At 49.0% G+C, this 22,574-nt stretch overlaps 1 protein-coding gene across 10 annotated transcripts in view; it reads right to left on the reverse strand.

Annotated features, from left to right (window-relative positions):
• The window catches only part of MAP4 (microtubule associated protein 4), a 135,946-nt gene extending 114,188 nt beyond the window's left edge, over window positions 1–21,758 (reverse strand). For all 10 annotated transcript variants that reach the window (XM_033055235.2, XM_033055226.1, XM_033055252.1 and 7 more), the window contains exon 1: window positions 21,644–21,758. The gene's annotated coding sequence lies outside the window, so the exon portion shown is untranslated. The remainder of the gene's footprint in view (window positions 1–21,643) is intronic.
• Window positions 21,759–22,574: the final 816 nt, after the last annotated feature.

Genomic DNA, 22,574 nt, shown 5'->3' on the forward strand with positions numbered 1-22,574 from the left:
GGCAGACAGGAAAGGAGCAGCTGCACAAGTGGGGCTGTTTGTACAGCACCATGGATTCTGGGATGTCAGGAGCAATTTGAAGAGAAGAAACAACGTGCAGTGACTCTGGGAAGCTGGAGGAGTGACTCATGGGTTGGCAGGGTCAAGGAGCAGCCAAGGACCTTCCCAAAGGGCTCTGGAAGGCTGGGCAGGGCACCAGGGCTGCACTCACCTGCAAGGAAAGTTCCAGAAGCCACAGCCCTCTGCTTTGTTAGTGCCCAAGAGAGGAAGGTTACACAAGCTGTGTGTGACAGGAGCCTGGAAACAGCTGGAGAAGGCTGAGATGAAGGACTCGAACACGATGCGCACAGTGTCAAAACAAAACAAACCCCAAATCTCAACATCCAGATTGACACCAAAAAGAAACCCAGCACCAAAACCCAAGGCAGAACTTGCCCTTGGTGAGAATCAGCAAAGCCTGTCCCTGTTCAGCAAAGCTCAATAAAAAAAGAAAGTGATTTAAGCAAGAGTGAAGTGTCTCTTTTCACAGCTGAAGGACTCTGCTGCTCACAGGACTGAATTAGCTAAAATTAGCTCTCACAGTTGCATTCTCACCAGCACCTCCAGCCTCCCGTGTGGATGAGTAGTTCTGGTGAAAGCAGCTTTAATTTGGATTCAGAGCATGCAAATTTAAGAATAGTGATTTCTGACCAGCTCCTTCCATGAACACTGATGCATAAAAAACACTGTCTTTCACATTCAAGTTTAATCCTCTTCTGAAATATTTATTTTTGGAACAATTCAGGGAACAGAAAGCCTTCAGCCCAGACAAAATACATCTAAAAACAGACGGTTTAAGAATTCAGGAATTCTTCCTGCTGCTCTGTCTGATCAATACAGATCCACTGTGACTCCTGTCATCTGCTTTATTTGTCAAAGCACATCCCCACCCTCTGCCAGCATTACCCAGCCTGCATCTTCTGGGATACCACAGGCCAGAAACAGCATTTTTAATCATTTAGAGATTCATAAAGACCCAGTTACACACACATTATACAAGAGTCAAGCCTTGAACTATGAAATCATCACTGCAGGCTGGAGCTCCTCCAGTGCCCATCCTGCCTCCAGCCTGGGGGAGCATTCATGAACCCTATGATGGCAAAAAGGAGAAGGAGCAGCTTTCATTATCCAAATGCCATTTGTCCACTAATGAGAGGCTCTAAGCCAGCTAACTGATGGCCTTCCTGCATCAGGAAGGAATGGGAAGGAGCTGCTCAATGTCACAGATGAGTTACAGTCTCACATGTAAAATCCTGCCACATGCAAACATGTGAGAATGGTCCATGGCAGCTCTGGAACAGCACCCAGCACTGTGTGGGAGAGGATTTGTAAAAATCAGGGTCAAAGGCTGCAATGGGAAATGTCCTGAAATAAAACATCCCACCAAACATCACAAAACTCAGTAGCACAAGGAGACACCAGCCTGGGAGAGCTCTCTGAACTCATTTTATATTCACATCACCCCAGCCTGCTGGGAGCTCCAGCAGCCCAGCTCACCTCCCTCTACACACCAGCAAATCACAGCTGGAACAAACAGGGCACTTGCAAGGCTTATCTCCCAGTGCATCCTCAAAAACACCATTTCTGCTGGTTTTCAAAGAGTCCAAGTGCCTCAGCCAAGGTGGAACAGGCTGCTGAACACGTCCAGCAAGAAGGATCCTGGTGTTACTCACTGCAGGCACACCACACCCAGAGCAGGAGCTGCTCCCACAGCCCCTCTGGCAAGGCTGGGGATGCTTCCAGAACAGCCCCTGGGATTTGTTCCCCTTCAGCCATGACAAACCCTTCCTGACCAGCTCAGAGCAATGGGCAGCAGTGTTGTGGACAGCCAAAAATGGAATGTGAAGGTGCTTGGACACCTAAAGGGGCTTAGACAAAACCAGAGGCAGAAGATGGTGACAGAACAGGGGGTGATGGTTTTAAACTGAAAGGGGAGAGGTTTCTGTCAGATATTGGGAAGGGATTCCTGGCTGGGAGGGTGAGGAGCCCCAGCACAGGGTGCCCCTGGATCCCTGGCAGTGTCCCAGGCCAGGCTGGGCAGGGCTGGAGCAGCTGGGACAGTGGAATAAACATCCCTGCTCAGGGCAATGGGATGATCCTTGAGGTCCCACCAACCCAAACCATTCCATGGTTCTGTATCCAACACACCCATGCACCCCAGCATGGAGAGCTCCCTAATCCCATTGGAACCACAAAACACTGTCTCTCCTCAGCTTTGGAAAAGGAAAGCCAAGAAGGAAATTGCAGGCACCAGCAGTGATTTTACCACGTTACACCAGATCAAGGAATGCTGTCTGCAGTGTCAGCTCAGGCCCTACTGTGGGCAGACAGCAGAAAAATTTGGATTTTTCATCTCCTTGGGCTTTGCAGGCTATCACAACAACAGCTTCAAAGCCAAACAGCTCCTGGAGGATTCCCAACCATCTCTGATATTTTATTATGGGAAGAAAGCATGAAAATTCATGAGGCTGAAATCTCTTTACATTTTCAAGGCTGATGCCTGCCAGGTTTCATAACTGAAGTGCCCAAGCTGCCCATTAATATCTGCTCACCTAGAGCAGGTCACAGGCTCCTCCTGTGCCCCTGTCCTGGAGGATGAGGGGATTATCCCATGGCTGTGTGGGTGGCCAGGGAGCTGCAGGTCACAACTCAGGGACAGTTCATGGCCCTCACTGAGCATTCAAACCCACCTGGGAGGGATTTTATGGGAAAGGATCCATGCAGAGATCACTGGGTGCTCTTGGAGTTGAGCTTTGCTTGCTGCTTGTCAATGGAACATTTTACAGAGTCACACATGGTGGAACCACTGACCTGAGCTGCTCCACCCCAACTCACAACTGCCCCAGCCTTGACCTCAAAGTACAACAGAGGGGTTGGATTTATTTAATTCCTGGATTTTCAGGTTAGAACTTATTATGGCAGTAGATTTTGCATGGATGCTTTGGAGGAAGAAAGATAAAAAATACCAAAGTTCAACAAAATACAGGCTGGCAGCATGACCAGGACACTGGGTTAAAAGCTCTGAAAAATGTTATTTTGTATATATATATATATATATATAAATATACCCATGAAGAAGAAATGGAAATCTATGCTTCATCATTCTTTTTAGACAAAAGCATTACAACTTTTGATTTTTAAATGATGCCACACAGCAATACAAGCAGTGTTCAAGGAATACATTAAAAACCAACACATTTGCCACTGTACAAATACAGCAGGTTTGAAGTCTGCATCATCAGTTGATTTCTCTGTGATTTCTCTGTGATTTCTCTGTGATTTCTCTGTGATTTCTCTGTGATTTCTCTGTGATTTCTCTGTGATTTCTCTGTGATTTCTCTGTGATTTCTCTGTGATTTCTCTGTGATTTCTCTGTGATTTCTCTGTGATTTCTCTGTGATTTCTCTGTGATTTCTCTGTGATTTCTCTGTGATTTCTCTGTGATTTCTCTGTGATTTCTCTGTGATTTCTCTGTGATTTCTCTGTGATTTCTCTGTGATTTCTCTGTGATTTCTCTGTGATTTCTCTGTGATTTCTCTGTGATTTCTCTGTTTTTGAACCACTCCCCCTTCTCCTGTCATTCCAGGCTCTTAGCTGAAGTCCCTCTCCATCTTTTTTGCTGGATTCTATACTACAGAGATTCTGGACTCTATTCTCTGCTACAGAAATTTGTGACACTCAAAATCACTGCAGAGATAACATGAAGTGTTAGAATCAATTCAAACCAAATCCACTCAGAATATGAAACTTCCATAAGTTCCAGAATAACTTCCAGAAGTTTCACATAAAAGTTTCACAATGAAAGACTAGATTAACAAGAATTAAGTAACATCTGTGCCCTGAGATACCAAAACTACTAAAATATTAAACTCCTGATTACACACTGATTTTGTCAGGACCTCACTGGGCAGAAGTCACTCGTGGAACATCCCAAATTCTCCTGGCAAATTCAGGAGAAGCCTCAAAACACCACTTGACCCAGTGCCCAACACCTGACAGAACCTGCACCTCAGCTTAGGCAGAGCTTTGTTAGGTCAGCTCTGAGTGGCCAGCCTCTCTCCACCCCAAAAATAAGAATTTGGGCACTACAGTGTGCAGGAGAGCCACAGAAAACCAAGATTCTCCTGTTATTTCAGATTCCCAGCTAAAATCAGAGCAGATTTGCTCTGGAGGTGCAAGCAGAAAGTGATACCTGTACCTGGGGAAAGGGGAGATGGAGATAAAGGTCAGGACAGTGCAGCTAGATAGGGTTAAGGTCATTAACATTTAGTTCTTTGCCTCTCAGCTCACAGATCACATTTCCAAGGCATAAAGACACTCACCTTACCCAAGCTTTTCAGACTCAGATTGAAAAACAAACCCACCAGCAAAAAAAAAAAAAAAAAAAAGTCCATTTATAAGGGGTAAGTTTCCATTTGTTAAAGGAAAACCAGTCAGAATAAGATTCAAAGCCATCTTGTGGATAAATTCTGGAGCACATTCATCAATTCTGCAGCTAAACTATGGCTTCTAGAGATTTTTAATCAGTGCCACTTCTCAGCCAATTCAAGGCAACAGTGGCCAGCCCTGAAATTGCCTGATAAATCCCTCAGATGTTTATTTACAACTGTAATAGAGAAAATTAAGGTTTCTAAAGCCAACAAAAAATAACTGGAACAGAAGATGAGCAGTCACTTCCCGTTATGCAACTGCCTGAAAAAACAGATTAGTTCAATTCAGCATGAAAAGCTGGGCTGGAGTGTGAGCACCCACCACCAGCTGCTGACAGGTCACAACAAGGTGCAGACAGCTGTGGTGAACCAGAACCCAGGAGCAAAGTGCTGCAGGATCTGAGACACCACAGGGGAATGGAGAATTGGGCACACAGGGTCCCAGACACTCCCTGCACCCTGCCCTAAACCTGCAGGTGCTGCTCAGCATCACTTAACCAAGAGATTTTAACTCTGGTTGGTCATGGCAGGACCAGCCTGAGGTGTGCAGGGCTTGAGCATCCCACAATTAAAGTTGGGAAAGATCTCCAAGGTCACCAAGTCCCAGCTGTGATCCCCACCTTGTCCCCAGAGCTCTGGGTGCCACCTCCAGGAATTCCTGGGACTCCCCAAACCTCCCTGGGCAGCTCCAATCCCTGCCCACCCTTTCCATGGGGAAATTCCTGCTGATGTCCAGCCTGAGCCTCCCCTGCCCCAGCCTGTGGATTTCCCCTCCTGTCCTGTCCCTTTTTCACCTCAATCTCCTCTCAAGATGTAAAAAAAAGAGAGCTGTGCACTTTGACTTTGCTGCATTTTTGAATGTTCAGTCACACTAAACAAACAATGAGCTGGGTAAGAACTACAGGGAAAATAAAAAAGAAGGGAGAAATTCAGCATCCTCAAAGATTGCATCCCCACAGACTCCCTTCCCTGGGAAAGCAGAGGAGCAGTTCTCAGCCTGTGTTATCAGGAGCTGCTGGAAGTGTTTGCTCTGATCCCTGCTCTGTGCTTATCAAGGAAAGCAATTCCTGCTCTCAAAATGCAGCAGGACCAGCAGCAGTTTCCTCATCAAGATTGGAACCAGTACAACGTGTGTTACCTCACACCACAACCAAATAAATCAGTGCAGCCTCACTGCTCCAAAGCCTCACCTAATGCCTTCAGAAATCAAAAGCTGCATTAATAAATACTGAATTATTACAGAATGGAAATGCTTCAGAGATACACATAAAATGAATTTCCAGCACTGTACTTAATCCACCTGATTCCTATCTCTCACAGCAATTGCAACTCAGAAAGTTCTGTGGTTTAAGGCACAGGTTCTTACTGCAAAGACCAATTAAAAAATAATTATACCATCCAGCTTCTAATCTGGACTTTAAACTGTTCAGCTCAGACTCATTAAGAAAAAAAAGCCCAGCTGTTCATATGTCCATCCACACTTTCACCTGTTCCTGGCTGAGACACAAACACATTCCTGGTACCAGACATTCACCCAAAGAAAAGCAGGAGTGCTGGGGCCATGGGGATGTGGAGACCCCTCTGCAGAGCTGCCCTGGATCCAGCAGCACAGGGACCTGGAGCCAGGCTGGGAATGTTCATGTGGAGAGGAGAAGCTCCAGGGAGAGCTCAGAGCCCCTGGAGGGATCCAGGAGAGCTGGAGAGGGACTGGGGACAAGGGATGGAGGGACAGGACACAGGGAATGGAGAAGAGCAGGGATGGATGGATATTGGGATATTGGGACAGATTTCCCAGATTTTCTGTGGCTGCCCTGGATCCCTGGAGTGTCCTAGGCCAGGCTGGATCACCCTGGGACAGTGGGAGGTGTCCCTGCCATGGCAGGGGTGGCACTGGATGATCTTTAAGCTCCCTCCCAGCCCAAACCACTCTGGGATTCCAGGCTCCAGCAGAGTTCCCTCCCTGCTGCTCCGTCCATGCCCTGCCAGGCTCTGCTCCCAGTCCTGCACCCCCTGCTCAGGGATGGCTCCAGGAGCTGGGAATGCAGGGACACTGCCCTGTGCACACATCTGACAGCTGGAGGAAACAAAAACGGTGCCAAACTCTGCTCCTGAGCCACCCAGAGCTGGGGAATTCTGAGTCACCCCAGCACCAGAACTCAGCAGCTCCTGCTGCCTTCACGTGTAGGAGCTGTTACAACTCCAACCCTCATTCATTCCCCATCCCTTTCAATTCCAGTGACAGGGGAGACAAGTCTAACACACTGTCTCACATGCACTTCAGTTATTTTTACAGCTCTCAGCGTTTCTTCAGCGGGCAGAAATAAAAGATTTGTACTGCAGCTCCAGCAGACTCCAAACCTTCCAGCCTCCCCTACACACTGATACTGCAATTCAAACTGGAACCAGCATGAGGCTCCCAGTGCCTCCAAGGACAACAAAGCAGCTTATCAGGGTGAGAAACTGAAAGGACAATGAATAATACAACTTCTGGTGTTGAAAGTTGACTTAGAATGAAGCAAACTCTGCGTTTCTGGCACATTCCCACTCAGTAAAACCCCAGTGTCAACCCCCACCAGCATTGCACAAGTTGAATATTCAGGGTTTGCCTTTACTACAAGTGGTTTTCCCAATCAGCTGCTTATTTTAAAGCAATAATTCTGTATTTAAAAACAGCAACAGATAGCAAGCACAGAAGGCACGCTGATTCACTGCACTGTTTTAAAAGGAATAATTTAAAATTATGAAGCCAAGAGCCACTGATGCATAATTTTCAATTTCAACCTTGCTTGGCTCCACCTAAACACCTAAGTGATGTTTGTCCATGAAGATTGGAACATTTCTTCTGTACCAGCTTTTCATTAGAGAGTTTTGGGTTGGAGGGACCTTAAGGATCATCCCATTCCATCCCTGCCATGGCAGGGACATTCCCACTGTCCCAGGCTGCTCCAAATTATCCAGCCTGGCCTGGGCACTGCCAGGGATGCAGGGACAGCCACAGCTGCTCTGGGTACCTGTGCCAGGGCTTCCCACCCTCACAGCCAACAATTTCTCCCCAATAAACAATTCCAATCTACTCTCCTCCAGTTTAAAGCCATTCCCCCTGTCCTGGCACTCTGTGCCCTTTCAGACTCCCTTTCCAACTCTCTTGATGCAATTGCCAGAAAAATAAATAAGCACAGCAAATCCACAATGCAAATTCTTGCTGGAAGAACCTCAGAGCTCCTCTGGGAGCTGGGATGGGCCAAGGCTCCCCCCAGCACATCCCCAGCCCACGCTGGGAGCAGCAAACAGCTCCAGCCCTGCCCTGTGCCCAGTTGGGCACCAGGATGAGCTCATTCCCAGCAAACTCCATCAAAAAGCTTTTTGTTACAAGCTGCTGTAGCTCAGTTTGCTTCGTTTTCTGGGTTAATTAGTAAAGATGTTTTACAGAAAGATCCACTTGGTTATTCAGAAAATGTTCAGTACTTCCCCTGTCTCTTACATTTTTACCTCTCTAGATTTAGAATATTTATAAGACATCTTTAAATTTTTTAGCCAAATTATTAGAATCATGAGGGGATGAATTCTGGAGGGGTTGGGGAGGTTTTTTGGTGTTTGAAAGAAGAAATACTTTCAGGTCCTACTTTCCAGGTCTGTCCATCACCCTCCTAAACAAGAATTCCAGGTTTTGATTTCTGTTTTAGGAAGTGCTTCTGTGTTTCATGCAAAAAACTTTCTGGAATAAAAAAAATAATTCCAGACTGTTTTGGGTTGGAAGGGACCTTAGGGACCATCCCAACTCCATCCCATGGGCAGGGACACCTTCCATGATCCCAGGGGGATCCAAGCCTTGGGCACTGCCAGGGATCCAGGGGCAGGGAATTCCATCCCAGCCAGGAATTCCCACCCAACACCCCACCCATCCCTGCCCTGTGCAGCTGAAATGGTGCAGAATTCAGATTTGCCCCTGCACAGCACAGAACTGAAATCACAGCACATTTATGAACAGCCAGGACACAAACCAGGAGCCCTGAAATTCAGGAATCAAAGAACCTCTGATTGTGTTCTGTGAAATTCCCAACCCTGCAGCTCTGCACTGAGGCACAGGCTGTTATTCCCTGCTCACTTTCCAGAAGGAAGCTCAGAGTTTCACCCTGTGCTGGGTTTGTTTTTTCCTTCACCCCATCATGTGCAGCCTCAGCCAGACTGAATGAATGAGTCACTTAATTAACCCAGAATTTACACAAAGGACATGTGAGAGCAAAAGCCTGCCTTGAGTCTGGTCAACCCTGTGAGCATCTTAAAGCATTCCATTTTTCTTTTTTCAAAAATATATTTAAAAAATAAATCAGCAGAATAACAGAATTCAGTAAAAACTTGCTGAGAGAACACAATCCACATGCAACTTCCAGATTAAAAACCATAAGATTTCAGCAATTCCATAAAACACAGTGTTTAGTGGATGAAAATGCTCCTCCCAACACACAATCCCCTTTTTTGGTATTATGCTTCTGAAAAGTACAACATAAAGCATTTCACCTAGAAATCCCAGCTCCTGCACTCTGATTAACAGAAAAGCTCTCCCAGGAGATAAGCAGGGAGAGCAGTGCTCAGTGTGAGCTCAGGTGTGAAACCTTGTGCTGAGAGGACAAAGGTGACAGGGGCAGCCACAGATAAATCTTTATTTGCCAGCACTGAGCCTTTAGAGCTGGGTATTTCCTTGGCACAGAGCACTGAGCTGGGAGCAGGAAAAGGCATTTTGTGCTGCAGAGACTCTGAAAAGGCAAATCCAACACCGGGGACTGGGGCACCTTGGGCACTTTGGGGGTGACACCGAGCTCTGGGTGCTGTCCCAGTTGTCACAGGGAGGGATGCACAGCCACAGGGACCTGGCCAGGTGGGACTGGGTCAGCCCCAGGAGGGCCAGCAGGGCCAAGGGCAAGGCTGGGACAATCCCAAGCACCAATCCAGGGGACAAGGACTGAGGGGATGGGGGTGAGAAGCTGAACTCTGCCTGGCCAGGGACCCTGTGCCAGGGTGGGATCAGGAAATGGGGACTCTGCCCCTCTGTCCCCTCAGGTGATGCCACACCTGCAGAGCCAGCAGCACAGGGATCTGGAGCCAGGCTGGGAGAGCTGGGAATGCTCCTCTGGAGAGGAGAAGGCTCCAGGAGAGCTCAGAGCCCCTGCCATGGATGATCCTTAAGGTCCTTCCCACCCCAGGGTGGATGCTGGGATCTGAACCCCAGAGTCCCCAGAACTCAGAGAACAAACAAGGTCACAGCCCACACCTCCCCAGCACCCTAAAGAAAATCCAAAATAAAAAAGGGACAAGGCAGGAACCAAGCTGGAATCTGAACCCCGGAGTCCCCAGGACTGAGAGCACAAACAAGGTCACAGCCCACACCTCCCCAGCACCCTAAAGAAAATCCAAAATGAAAAAAGGACAAGGCAGGAACCAAACCTGTTCTGCACAGCCCCACATACATGAACCTCTTTGCCTGATCTGTTGTCCCAGCTCTTACACCCTGATTTAATTTAATATGCCATAACACTGTCCTGCTGACTTACAAACACATCACAACAACTGACTCACCTCACCTCCTGCTCTGCTGGGCAGGCTGAATTATTTGCATTTGTTCCTCTGATCTAGCTTTTTTTTTTTTCCTTCCTACCCCTAATCCCACCAAAAAAAAAGTTGAGGCTTCAATTTAAAGCATTAACAGGATTGCTGAAAGAAAAGTACTTTGAAAAGCCTGTTATCAGTCAGCAAGTGCAGCTGGTGGATACCCAGCCTCCTTTTGGAGCTGGAATTCTCTAATAAAGGAACATCTGAGCTTAATCCAAAGCTTCTGTTTCATAAATAATGAGATTCTACAATCTTTTATTTGAAAACTAATTTAAGGACAAAGTGCAGGTCCTCTGAGGCACTCTGGAAGTTCCCTTGCTTTGAAGCAAGGGTTAAAAATTCAGTATGGAAAATTATACTGCTCAAGGTGATCTGTGTTAAACAAGATATCCATCACCAGAGCCTCTCTGTTTCACTCCTGTCTTTCAGAGGATCATTTCCCAATCTCTGTTTATATTCCATGCCTCAGTTTAGAAGTTGGGAAGTTTCTTTGAAGTAATACAACTATTTAGAATAAAGCAGGGTGTTAACACTTGTACAACCAGGATGCTCTGATGCATTTCAATTTAGATTTACTATTTTCATTACTCCTTGTGCTTTCCCCCCCACACATTTGCAAAATTAGTTCAGCACAATGTTTAATTATTCAAATAGAGCTGAAAAAATAACTCCCACTGAAATTTTGATGAGGTGTTAAGGATCTGCAATAGTCAGTGCTGCTTCCCCCCTCCTCAGGCATAAACTGACATCTCTTAATTAACAAATGAGCACAAAGTTACTGAACAGCACAAAAAGCTACACTAAAAATACACAAAGATAACAAATCCACACGGATTTTAAGAGCAAACTTTGCACTACATAATTTCTTGTTGAGTTCACATTGAACTGTTTGATTACATCAGCACCTCAAAATGATCTTGAAGAAGTGAAGCTTGCCAGGGAATTTCACTGGGGAAACCTAACAGGCACAGTCAGCAGATCTGGCTGCTGAGAAATGATTCTACAGATAAATTACATACTAGAAAAAATAAACAGGCCCCAGACTAGCAAGAAAACCAGCAGAGAGAGGAAGGAAAGAGAGAGGAAAGAAGAAGAGAGAGGAAAGAAGAAGAGAGAGGAAAGAAGAAGAGAGAGGAAAGAAGAAGAGAGAGGAAAGAAGAAGAGAGAGGAAAGAAGAAGAGAGAGGAAAGAAAGAGAGAGAGGAAAGAAAGAGAGAGAGGAAAGAAAGAGAGAGAGGAAAGAAAGAGAGAGGAAAGAAGAGAGGACACACACAAATTCAAATCCAACTTCTACTCATTGCTTCAAACCCAAGAGCCAAAGCCAGCACAGCTCTGGGAGGGTCAGACTGGGAGACTTGTGGTGCTCAGAGCAGCTGATGGAGGAGAGGAAGAGCAGTGTGGAAAGAGTTAAATCCTCCACTGGACAGCTCTGTCCTCACCATAACCTCCCTCCCTCCATCCCCTCCCTGTGCTCCTCTCCCTTTCCCAAGGGACTCCAGTTACCAGTGCCCTCCTCAGTGCAGTTTCTATTCTCCTGTCCAACAGTCACTCACCAAAATAACTTTTCTATTCTCCCCGTGTCACTTTTGGAGTATTTCCTTCTCTCATTATATAACCACGGAGCTCTGCTTTATAAGGGAATCTCCTTTTATCACAGGAAGTCAAACCCCAAGGGGAAAAAACATCAAGTCTGTGGTATGTTTAAACAAGACACCATCAGCTGATGCAGCCAGAGTCAGGATTTCTGGGAGCAGTGTGTTAAATTCTGTGCCCCAATCACCCCTGCAACAGCCTTTTGTGGCAAAAAAAAAACAAAAAAAAAAAGAAACCCACCCTACACTGAATACATTCAGATGGCCTTAACAGGATCTGAGAAAATAGAAATAAGGGAGAGAAAGAACAGCAGCTGGAGCTTTGGAGACAGAGCAGAGGGAAACCTGTGGCACAAACACAGCTCAGGGTAATTAAGGAGAAAAATGCAAATGGATGCTTTAGAGCTCCAAGCCTTTGTGAATCACAGCCATTCTCACCATCAGCACCTGAAGGGATCCCAGAGCTGCCAGGGCCCAGCAGAGAGCCCTGCTGAAAGGGCAGGCTGCAGGCAGGGCAGGTGCCAGGCTCTGCTCACACACTGGTGTGCCCAGGGGCACAGTCTGGCAGCAGCACCAGCAATTACTGCTCCTCTGGCACGTTCCAAATGCAGAAAATTCAGCTGGGAGGTGCAAGGAGTGCCCTTGATGTTCCTTCAAATTCATGGTAATTCCTTGCAGGAGAGGGAGATCCCACAGAAGTGCCAGCTGAGGGACACAACACACCAAAATAATACAGAACACCGCAGTGGAAAGAGCTGTCACACTTTTAGGGACAAGACAATGATGGATGCAGTGAAAGAATCTTGGAAAGTTGATAATAAAGTTTTTTTCCACACCTTTAACACCCAGAGATCTCAAATGTGCAGCTTTTGGGATAAATTTGGGTTTCAGCCACCAGACAACACTGCTCCACATTCACATTTAGAGCTATTAAATCCTGCTAAAACCAGCACTGCTTTTAAGGGAAAATCCAAGCAAATTATAGCATCTCTCCTTAAAAGTGAATTCCCCAGGCTGAAAATAGTTTGGACCAAGAGCAAATCAGCTCGAGTCACATCAAACCAGTGCTAATGCAGCTATACATCCCTATAAATCCAGTCATTCACCAATTACACCCATGCAAGCTCCTAAGAGGGTCACTCCAGGACAAATATGTAATCCCAATGTGACACTTGATCCTATTGCCCTACATGCTCTGTCCAAATCCCAATGCAAAAAATTAGTACGTTTTACCTAAAAAAAACCAAACATCCAGTTAAAGAAAATCCGGCCCTTAGAGCACAAGATAGAAATATCCTTTAATTCTCATGTCATAAATGCTTAAATAGGTTAAAATAGAGTCTAAAAAAATATTATGTATGCTGTAAGCATGAAGATATCCTGGAAAAATTAACCCAGTGGATTACATCCATTGTGGTTTCATACATAAACACAAATTTGTGATGGCAAACACAGCTTGAGCCACCCACAGCATCCCATGGTGGTGCCACACCTGACATGCATCGTGTGCCACCCCCACAGCACAGCATCCCAGCAGGATTCAGCCTCAGTGACACCCCCAGGGTGTGCCCCATCCTCCTGCACATGGGGGTGGAAGCAACTCCCACTCTGGGACTCAGAGCTGGGCAGGAGCAGGCACCCAAATCACCCAGAGCAGCTGCTGAGCTGGGCAAACACTCCCAGAACACAGAGCCCTGGGATGGGTCGGGCTGGGAGGGACCTTAAAGATCATCCAGTGTCCCCCTGCCATGGCAGGGACATTCCCACTGTCCCAGGGGATCCAGCCTGGCCTTGGGCACTGCCAGGGATCCAGGGCAGCCACAGAAAATCTGGGAATCCCTTCCCAATATCCATCCATCCATCCCTGCCCTGTGGCAGTGCAGCCATTCCCTGTGTCCTGTCCCTCCACCCCTTGTCCCCAGTCCCTCTCCAGCTCTCCTGGATCCCTTCAGGGGCTGTGAGCTCTCCCTGGAGCTTCTCCTCTGCAGATGAACATTCCCAGCAGAGCTGCCCCATCCCTCTGATCCCCTGTCCTCCCCTGGGCTCTCTGCTGCTGTGCTGGGGGCTGCACTCAGAGTTATAAATCCAACACTTCTGAGCTGTGCATCCCCAACATCCCACCGGGAATCCAGCTCAAGCCATCACACCATCGACTGAATTCACTGCTGATTTACAGCTCTTAAATCCACAGCTAAGGAAGAAGTTGGAATGATCCACCCATTCACATCCAGAACCCTTCTGCTAATTGCTCCAATTTATGACTTAAAACAGAAACGATTCACTCCCACCACAAGAGTGCAAAGGAAGGAAGAGAGGGTGACTCAGTTCTTTGTTTCATTCTCTGCCTCCCCTGTCTGCAGAGCCTCATTCAGAGCCTCTGCTGGGGCTGCTTGGGGATTTTTGTCTTTGCTCTCCCAGTTTGGAAGCTTCCCATTACCTAATTAACAGCAGTGAAAGTGTCCATGGACAGCAGAAAAACTTCTGAGATTCCTTAAAACCAGTGCAGATAAGCAAAGGAGGATTTTTCAACAGAGCACTGCACTCAATAAAGCTGCAGCAGAGAAATGGCTCAAACTGAGAGGTTAAAAATAAAATTTAAAAATAATCCCCTATCCCTACGAGTGCTCCAGGGCAGGCAGGACAGGGCTTGGAGCACCCTGGGATGGTGAAGGGGTCCCTGCCCATGGCAGGGGGTGCAATGAGATGATCTTCCAACCCACATCATCCTGGGATTCCAGGAAAAATTAACGTTCCAAATTCAGTGTGTGTTTGGTGTTCACACCATTTCAGAAAGGGAAGCTGGCTCAGACAGCACTGGGGGTACAGGCAGGAATTCAGCACTTGGAGCTGCTATAAACAGCACCAACAATCACATTTTAAAACACTTTCTTTAAGCTGCTGCTTACAATTGGGTTTTCCTCATTATTTCCAACAGCATTTCACATCCATTAGAAATTATTAAATATTAATTTCATTTTACATTATTGGGAAATGTAATTTCTGATATCAGCATATCACTGCTGATTTTCTCCTCACATGGATCAAGCTGCACTTACCCAGGAAGGGAGCACATGAACTTCCTGAGCAGATGTCACTGCCAGGAGCACCTCCCAGCCATGGGGACTTTCAGCACAACCCAGGAACTCCTTCCACCTTTCTGCTCCTCTCAGTGTGCCTGAAACCCAGGAAACCTCAACTACTGACAGCCAGGTGCTTAAAACTGCCCAGTGCTTTGCAGAGGGGATTACAGAGCTGTCAGTGAAGCACAACTTCCAGATTTCCATGTGTGCCCTGCTCCCAGCAGCTCCAGGTGCTCCATTCCTGCCCTGCCTGCAGCCAGGTTCCCTTTCTGGTGAGCTGGAATAGAGCAAACACCAAACACAGCAACACTGAATTTGCGTTTGGGATCTGGAGCATTTCCCACATGGAGGGATACTGCAGGAGAAATCCCTCATGGGATGCAGGGGTCCAAGAACTGCTCCAGAGGACACCCACCCCTTCTCTGGAGGTGAGCTCTGTGCAGGTGACAGTGCTGAGGGTGCCAGGCTCTGCTCAGTGACCAGGAGCAGTGACCACAGAGCAAAGCACAACAAGCTCCAGCTCAGCAGGAGGAAGGAAAAGCCTCTTCCCATGGAGGGGCAGAGCCCTGAACAGCTGCCAGGGGGGCCTGGAGACAACCCAAACCCAGCTGGGCACATCCCAAACCCCACCTGGGCACATCCCAACCCCACCTGGGCACATCCCAAACCCCACCTGGGCACATCCCAACCCCACCTGGGCACATCCCTGTGTCACTGCTGCAGGTCACCCTGCCTGGAGAGATCCCAACCCCACCTGGGCACATCCCAAACCCCACCTGGGCACATCCCTGTGTCACTGCTGCAGGTCACCCTGCCTGCCTGATCTCCTTTTAACTCCAGCCATTCTGGGATCCAGGTGAGCCCAGCAGCCTCAGCCTTTCCAATGAACCTCAGCCAAGGATTTTTTCCCCCCCAAGCTCTTACTCACCCCACTGACAGCCTTTCCCCATCACATTTTCCCCAGTGTGAGGAGTGCTTGGCATCCCCTTCTCCAAGCAGTTGTTTCTACTTCCCCTTTAACAGAATTGATGCAGCCTCTAAAATCAGTTGTAAAATCCCACCTGAGCACCAACCCATTTCACTGCACTGAACTTCTGGCACAACAACCATGAGGTAAAGGAGGGCTGGAGCCTCAAACGAGTTCTGTTAGAGAAAATAAGGTCATAATATGGAAACAAAGCCTCAGTATCAACTCCTGGAAGGACAAACTGCCAGAGTATCTCCAGCCAAGAGCCAACACTGCACAGCCCCTGCAAGAAACACGTGGGAGGAGGGAGAAATAAGAGCAGGAAAAAGCACCTGGATGTTTCCCTGCCCCTTCCAGAGGGTGTTAAGCACTTGACAAACAGCATTTAAGGTACATGGAGATATCTGCCCCAGTCCTCAGTGGGAGAGCTGAGGGTTTCCACTCACAGGAACGGATTGAGTCCCAGCACTTCGGGAATCACAACTGCAGAGTATGTAAACACACTTTGAAATTGCTCTGATAAACGCTCCCATAGTTTTACTTTGTTTAGAGCGAGTGTCAACACCCGAAATTCAGTTGAAAAACAGCTTTTGGGGATGATGTAGCTCCAATACAATTTCACAAAAGACAATGACTCACTCCCAGGCGGGACTGTGTTGGAAGTGTATGACCTAATGCTCAGAGACGTTTGCTTTTCCAAAAAGGTCCAGTTTGAATATGTCCAGTACCTCCCTAACCAATGAAGCTTTTAAAAAAGTTTTTGCACACAGGAATTCACACAATTATCTCATTTTTTGTCTTTTTTTCCACTTCTAGCCAAAATCCAACCAGCTGATCTGCAGTTTCAGCCTTGTCTTTCCCTATCATCACACCCCTGGGATGTTCTCCAGCCCATTGAGCTGGTGGCCAGAGGAGCCCTGCCCAAGGTGCCAGGCAGCTCCTCAGCACACAGGGATGGAGATGTTGGAATTCAAGCCTTGGGACACACCAGACATGGAACACGAGCAAGCCCTGAGCAGGACAAGCCTACTCCTTGCTCAGCTGGATTCCCCACAGCCCTGCTGAAGCTCCTCCAGCTGTGAAGGGCTGATTTTTTCATTTTTCAGATGTTCTGTTCAGCCAGCAGCTGGGCAGCTTTCTGAGGAGCTCTGTTCCAACACAAAGCCCAGAACCCTGAGCTCCATTTACAGCTCCCAGCCTCGCTGCTTGAAACACCCCGGATAAAAAGGGGCGAGGTGTAGGAGGAAAATGGGAGTGAGTGACACAAGCTAATCAGGATTTTAATCATGCTAATGGATGTGATTAACTGCATACTTCTCCCAGCAGCCTCCTGCAGCTCCTCAGAGTAGCCTGATAGCCAGCACGCAGCCAGGGCATCATCCCACCTTAATCCCACACCATGTGTGTCACGTCACCTGCCCAGGGACACACCTGGTGCTTAACCCTCCTCCCACCCACACAGCCACTCTCCCACCCTGCCAGCAGCTCGTTCTGGGCAGGGGACAGAGGGTTTGTCTGTGCTAAACTCTTTACAGCAGCTCCCAGAGCCTGGAAATCCAGCCTTGGCAAAGGAAAGCTAATCCAGGGCCTGTTGTGTTACACAAACCTCCCTCGATAATGCAGCTACAACTCTTGTTTTTGTTTGCCAGTTTTGTTCAAATCACAGGGACACTGGGAGCTTTATCTCCGTGCTGGTATCTTTGCTACTCCCTGGAGGAGCCACCAATTCAGCATTGCCACTCTACCCAGGAGAAGTTCTAAGAGCAGGGAGCAAAACAAGGCAAGGATTAAAAGAGCAGCGAGGAGCAGCCTTTTCTAAAAGTGAGGGAAGCAATCAGCCCCTTCCCTCCTGTCTCCAGGGCAGCCAGAATAAACAACCCACCACCCTGCCACCTTCCAGCAGACAATTCCAGGGAGCAGTGTGCGTTCTGGAGCTGGAATAAACCATCATTCACATGTACAGCCGTTTTTATCCAGGGAGTAACTCACACTTCTCATTAACTTGGTGTTTTCTACAGCAACAACTGCAGAAAGTTTTGCTCCCCAGCATTCCAAAGGATGGGCTCTTATGGCAACATCCAAAATGAGTAACTTAGAAGAGTCCAGGACTGATCTTGTCTGAGGCAAATCCTCAGCACTACCCTGATGCAACTTTTGAGAGTGCTGGAGCATCACAGCAATGTCTGTTCTTAATCCTTCAGGGTCACATTTCCCAATAATTTCAAGTAATATTTAATAATTTCTAGCTTAATATTAAATAGCCTCCCCAGGAGCAACACAGGGCACCAGCATGAGCCACAAATATTTCATTCCTCTCATTACCAAGTTAAAATCTGCATAACATCTACAGCAACTGATTTCACTGACCTTTTCTTCCCACGAGAAATTCCTTTCCCTGTGCAGAACACTAAGCCATGGAATTGGTTTTGGAGCTGTAGGAGGAGAAATCCCCCCCCAGGATGCAGGGGTCCTACCTGCTGTGCTCAGCCAGGCTTTTCCATCTCCCAAGAACCTCCTGCTCCAAAGGAATCCACCCTCTCTACTGGAGTGAGCCCTGTGCAGTGACACAGCTCCAGCTCTCTGCCCCCTCCCACGTGCTGTAATCACAGACCCCTGCCTCCTCTGATCTACAGCTGGCTATAATTTCATTTGCCTTCAAGGAGGAAAGAATGAAAGCACAGAAATAATCAGTTCAGTTGCTGTTAAAGCACCAGGAAGCTGTGGACACAGACATTTGACTAAGCAAGAGATTCATCTGCTTTATTTGGGACAGGAAGCACAAACACGGAGTTCCAGGAAATAACTCTGCCTTTCAGAGCACTATCAGCTTCTTCAATTTGCCTTTGAAACTCCACAAGTACCTACACAAATTGTAATTTTGTTGTCTGCAATCTGACACGATGAGTAACACGCCTTGAACTCTTCATTCTCAGCGGAGGAGACGGGAATTTTATCTTCCAATCTACGTCTGGCTTAGCAAAATAAATTATTTGGGGTTTTTCTGGACCAAACCAAGGTATAGTCACACATTATTTCGCTTTCAAGTAACCATCACTTTCATTTGAATTGCAAGTAGCTGGAATTCATCCTGACAGACTTCAGCCCTGTCTGACCAGTGGTTTCCCTGAGTCATAAGTTTGGTGGAGGTCAGAATTTGGAAGCTTGCACAGCAAGACAGTGCAGGGAGACAAATGCAGCCCAAGAACTGAGTGATGGAGACATCACTGGTTCAGCAAACAGGTGAGTTCAAGCCTGAGGTACACAAGAGCAAGGGGTGTAAACCAGACCTGAACTCTGCAAGAGCTCAGATTCATTTAATTTCTAGGGAAGAGAGGCAACCACTAAAATACTACAGGGGTTGGGACCTCAAATATAATTACAGCTCCATTTGCTGAAATTACAGCTGTGTCAGCCCTTTTACCAGCAGGAATACGTAATTCATTTGGTTCAGCTGAGCACTCCTCAGACTTCACATAACAAGCTTAAGGCTGGAAATCCAGTCCTGCCCCAGCCTCCACTCAGCCTCACCTTCTGCCCCTCCAAAACCCCAATTTGCTTCTGTTCTCACTGCTGCTCAGGCTGCTGGAGGTGTGGGGGTGTTTAATATCATCACAGAGCAGTTTGGGCAATCCTCTGCTTTTCAAAACCTTGCTGGGTGTCCCTGAAAGAGAACAAAGTTCAGGGCCCTGAACCCCAATACTTCAGAATTAGTACTTTAAATGGCCCTTAGCAGCACACCCTGCTCCCAGAGAAAGCCCAGGTTGGTTCCAGCAGTGTCTGGGAGCCTGTGCTGTGATTATTCACCCCCTGGCCACGGTGCTCACCTGAACATCATCATTTACCACAGCACTCACAACCTTCAAAGCTCCCCACAGACAAACGAGGCAGCTTGTTAAAGCAGATCTGCAGATATCTGCCAGGGTGAGGTGCTGCAGCTGTCCCACGGTGTCCCCACTGCTGGAGCAGTGGCCAGGACAGGACAGGGCCTGGCACAGCCCTGGCTTTGCAGGGACAAGCTGATAAAGTCAGGATCCGCTGCCATAAGCGTCCTCCAGCAGGCTCCCTGTTTGTTCTTTAAGGACAGGAGTGACATAATCCTCTCCTAATATCAGCTGAGGGCTCAGGGGGAGCCAGGGGTGACCCACAAACTGTACCCATGGCAACACTGGGCTCTAGCTGAGCTCCCCGGGCTGGCATCTTCAAACCACTGACACTTCTTTGTATTATCTGCTCTTTCCCTGATGTCATTTCTGCAGAGACACATAAAAACAGATTTAATAATATCCACGGCCTTCAGCTTCAGAGTCAACAATCACAGTCACAAACAGATCAGCTATTCTGCCTTCAAGCTTATTATCTGTCACTAGCATGTAATTATTACCAAACAAAACAAAAGACACAGGATATTGCTGCTGTTGCAACAGCAAAGTAAGTTCAGCTCTTTTTTCAAACTGAAAAAGCCCATCTCTTCTGATGCAAGAAGGCACAAAAGAATAAAAAATTAAAAACTCAAAAAGAGCCTGTGAATCTTCCAAAAACAAAACCCCATAAAGTAAATTTGACAGACAGCCAACATCACCTTTATCATAACTGCATTGTCAACCTGAATGATTTTTAGTTACAACTTCTCCTTCTCAAATAAAGGAGGACTTAATCCAACAGCACCTTATGGGTACAAAACATGCCAGATGGGACCTGGCAGGGAGAAAAGAAGCTTTAGAGTTATAAAACTCTAAAGTCCTGTCCCTTCACAAAGTGAAGCTCCAGCAGCATCTCGGGCAGAGCAGGAGGCCCCAGCAAGGCTTGGTGCTCCTCACTGAAAGGCTGAGCAGACTTGCATGGCTATTGTATTATTCAAGAAGCCTTTCAGCTGGAATTGTGAGCTGGGAAGAACATGGTTCACTGAATAGATGATTCCAGCTTTAAAAACAAATAAGAACTTTTTTTAAAAACTCTAAAATCAATGGGTTAGTCTGCTAAAGCTATAGAGGAATCAGGGGAGCAAATAAACAAGGGCACAACCAAATAAAGAGAGAACAAGAACCACCTAAAGAAAAGAGAACTAAACCATCTAAATTCAGGTTCAGTATGTTTTAACACATCCCTTAAGACAGGGAGGGCGTACAACACCCATACTACCAGGATACACTTAAAAGCAGCTTTTTGGCAGCAGAACAGCATCTGCAGAACCCAAAACCTCACCGCCTTGAGCCTGAACTGATTTACCAGCAGCCTGCACGGCGAACATTTACTGAACTGCGGCAGCAGAAGTTTGCTCATCCCGAAAGCGGCCCCGGCCGATGACTGCGCACAGGCCCGGAGCGCGGCGCATCCCGGCCGCCACACCCAGCGGGGCCGCGCTCTGCCGTGCCCATCCTCACCCCGACCGCTGCCAGCCGGCCTTATAAAGCCGGGAACAGCAGGGATCCACCGCCAGCACAGCGGGGAAGGACGGGCCCGACAGCGGCACGGAAAGTTTCCAGCCGTCCCGAGGAGAAGTGTGCGAGCGCTGCGGCGCCCTTGGGAGGAAGGCGCGGGTCGCTGCGCCCGGGGCAGCGGGAGCCGGAGGGATCCGGAGGGAGCCGGGGGAGCAGCGCCGGCAGCCCCGAGCCCCCCGAGCCAGCCCAGCCCAGCCCGGCCCAGCCCCCGAGCAACAAAGCCGCGCCCCGGCAGCGCCCGCTCCCTCCGCCGGCTCCCCCGGGAGATGCTCGGGGATGCTGCGGGCGCTCCCTGCCCGGCTCCCGAGCCCCGCAGCCCCCGCACCGCCCAGCCCGGCCCGGCCCGCCCGGCCCCGGCCCCCCGGACACCAGCGAGGCCGGAGCCCCCGCTCGGCCCGGGCCGCCCCTCCGCCGTGTCGGAGAGCGCCGCGCCAGCAGCGAGGTGTCCCCGTGCCCCGTCCCCGGGCGCAGCCCCCTCCCCGCGGCCTTACCGAGCGGCGGGGGCGCGGGGCAGCGCCGGGACGGAGGCGCCTGGCGAGTGTCGCTGTCCCCTGCGGGCCCGGCGGGAGGAGGAGCGGGGAGCGGAGCCGCGCTGGCCGCGCGCCGAGCGCACTACCCTGCTGCCTGGGGGGCGGGGCCAGCGCCGCTCGGCCAATCAGCGCCGCGCCGCGCCCGGCACCGGCCAATCAGCGGCAGCGCGGGCGGCGCGCGGCGCGCGGGGCGGAGGCGGCGCTGCGGTGAACGGGCAGCGGGGTTGGGTGCGGCGCGGGGCGGGGCTGGGGGCGGGGCCAGCGGAAGGGGCGGGGCCGAGGGCGGTGATGGAGGACGGGAAGGGGCTGAGGGGACGCGCCTGAGGGGGGACAGGAGCTGAGGGGATAAAGGAGATCCCGTGCTTTGGGACGGGTGAGATGGGGCAGGAAAGGACGGTATTTAAAGAAGAGGAAACGCTGGGGGCGTGTGCACGCCTGTATGGCACAGAACTCGTGGCTGTGGAGGAGCTGAAGGAGTGTGGTGATAAAGCATGGCCGGGGACAGATGGAGCCCCAGCCGCCCCTCCAGGTGGCCGAACAGCAGGGACCGCTCGTGCTGCTGCTCGTAATCCTCCGAGGCCCTTCTGGCCCAGAAAGGCAACCCTCTGGGAGAGAAGGAGGGCAGGAAAACAGGATGAAGGCAGGACGGTGAGGGATGAAAGGAAATGTTTTTACAGCAGCCACAGCTGCAGCACAGAATCACAGACTGGTTTGGGTTGGAAGGGACCCTGAGAATCACCCAGTGCCACCCCTGCCATGGCAGGGACACCTTCACATCCTCAGCTTCTCTGGGCACCCTGTGCCAGGGCCTCACACCCTCACAACCAAGAATTTATTCCTTACAACCATTCTAAATCTACCCTCCTTCAGCTCAAAGTGTCCTGTCCCTCCA

This window comes from Catharus ustulatus, chromosome 1 (assembly GCF_009819885.2).
Source record: "Catharus ustulatus isolate bCatUst1 chromosome 1, bCatUst1.pri.v2, whole genome shotgun sequence".
In the NCBI taxonomy this organism is placed as follows: domain Eukaryota; kingdom Metazoa; phylum Chordata; class Aves; order Passeriformes; family Turdidae; genus Catharus; species Catharus ustulatus.